A 2694-nucleotide genomic window follows, 5' to 3' on the forward strand; every position below is an offset into this window, starting at 1 on the left:
TAACATAACATAACATATGGATGCGTCTCACGACTTTTGTATCATGTCACCTTTCGATTCTGTGCCAACTCCGAACTCTTGGTATATATTTCGCGCCAGAAACGCAAGCAGGAAGCGTTATTTGTCAGTCGTTAGTGGCAGGGTGTGTTTGGAAGAAAGTCCCTACCCTCTGGGAGGTTTTTGGTGGCGTTCTACTAATTTGGACGGCTGGATCGGATTCTGCGAATTCACGACAGGACGATACCTAGGGCACGAGGGGAAAGGTAACATTGTCGTAAAGGCTCTCGCTCAGGGAGAAAAACAACACCTTGTCGTTTCGCATCACCCGAAGGGTGGCTACCATTTGTCGATTTTCAAGGCAAGTACGGATGGCCGTCACGTACCACAAAAAGTCTTGTGACCATTGAGAGAGGACAGCCAAGCAAACCTGCTGTTGCTTGAGATGAAAGGACAAGCAGCTGTGTGGGAATTTTGAAATGTTGAGAGCCCCCAGCGGTAAAATTTAAATCCTTAAACAAGACGAATCGCAGTACAGTCGTTCAACCACTTACCGATGGGGATTTTTTATTCGTCACAGAATGGCAACTTAGATTACAGTCAGGTGCGGGTGCACCGTCAGTAGCCCATCATTAGCAATTTGCCGGAATGACCTAAAATAGACTGGACATGGCGCTGATTGCACTAGGTGACGCTAGTGTAGTCCCTGTCCTCTTATTTACTAACAGCAACCTGATCAGTATCAAAGCATTTCAAGCGAATGTGGACGTTATGAAGAGTCGGATGAAGTCAAAATTACCAAGTCAGAAATCTTCGAAGTGGTAAGTGCCATCATAGGCTAGTATGAATATCGCGATCTTAAGAGACACTTACGGCTATGGGGACGGCGGGATACCATTTGGCTTGGGTTGTGCATAGGGCGTACGCCAGCTAGTCCAACTTGGGGCACCTTCCATGAAAGCATTACAGTAAACTGCTGACGATGAACCCGCACCTTGACTCTGACTGACGAAAGACAAAAAGAGGGAGTCACTCTATGCATTTCGCATGCCACTACCCAGCCCCAGTGTATTGGTGACTGTGGGCCTAGACACACGCAAATTGGAGAACAGATATAAATTAGACATTGCCTTTCTACCGGATTTAAGTTCTACCATTGCCAAGGCTCCCCGGCACTTGATCTGACAAGCAATTCTCATCGGTGCCTTAATTAGATTAAATACGGATTAACTTTGCTTGCGATCCAGCGCCCATCATCAAATTTGTTATGCTCAGGACGTTGCGAGTGGGTACTCCCAGGGGTATTCGCATTTAAACAAGCGTTCATTGGTTAATGAGCAAAGAGCAGGGATTTCGTGCATTTTAAACGATTGTTGATTAGTTGCTTTGAAGCAGGGGAGAGAGCCCGCTTGAATCACTGCTTACCCTATATACACTTTAAAGTCAACTTTTTGGCCGTTACAGGTCGCCTCAGATAGAAAAAAATGCATTTTCTTCGATTAAATCGACTTATAGAAGTTTTTGCTACAGCGTGGTATATTTTTTGGTCCGCGCCTCACTATGCTTGGAAGGTGTGTGTTAGATTGGGATAATGAAATGATTGCTTGTACTTAGGCAATACCTCGGCTAGTTATCGGCAAGCTGAGGGATATAGATACAGAACTTCCCCTCTTTCTGAAAGAGGGGAGAATATATACCTTTTGATCGGCTTTCTAACAGGTGTCGCGTCGAGATCTACTTAGTTTGAACGCACAGGTCAGTCCTGACCCCTCCAACCATCATAGATTAAAAAAAAAGAAAAAAAAAAAAGGACCGAGGTAGAGAGGAATGAGGAACGAAAAGACTACTATTTCCTGCATGGAACCTAATGATCAATTAACTCCTATGACGAGGGGGGGCTTTAATGCAATGACATCCTATCCGTTTCATCTATCGCTCTTCGGCAAGCCTCGTTTAGATTCGTTTAACTCTTGGCTCGCCGCTTTAGCTCTAGCTCCAATCAAGATCAAGGGCTCACGCCTCATTGACAATGTCGAACACAAATCTGCATCTGTGATTCTGGGATGACCGATTACATGGCTTGGCTTGGCAGGGCTAGACTCAGATCAAATAGCAGTTAGTTGCTCGACTCAATTTTACTGAGCCCATTTAGTGGGCTTTCCAATTCAAGAACCATAGCTACTCGGTTAATTGACCATGCCACGAGCCCCCTTTTGCAAGGCAGAATAAACTTTCTAGATAGGCTCTCGTTGTGGTCTATATAACGGTTTTCTACCGTGACGTTTCAAGTTGATTGCTATTCAGTTGCTTTTGAAGGTCCATCAACTGAAGCACCTAATCTTCGATTCTCAATATCTTTGGACTGGGGTTTCCTTCGACCCACTGCACCTTTTTCCGCTCAAGGTACTGGGATACGCCTGCAGCTATTGATAACACAAAGGCTAGACAGAGAAACAATCCCACAGACCAAGCTGGTCGATTATGTCGGTTATAGCACCGCATAAACAAAGAGAGAATAACCTAGAATATCGTATTCAACAGATTCAAGCCAATGACTGCCTAGAGTTTCCATAGTCATGTCGGCGTCGCTCGTCGCTTAGAAGGTGGTGGCTCTGGAACACTCCGTACCGAACAAGGCAATATGTCCTCTGGGGATGAGTTTTGATATTGCCAAGCCTCAACTTCGATCAGGCCTAC

Source organism: Fusarium proliferatum (assembly GCF_900067095.1).
Source record: "Fusarium proliferatum ET1 genome assembly, contig: FPRO_scaffold019, whole genome shotgun sequence".
Lineage (NCBI taxonomy): Eukaryota > Fungi > Ascomycota > Sordariomycetes > Hypocreales > Nectriaceae > Fusarium > Fusarium proliferatum.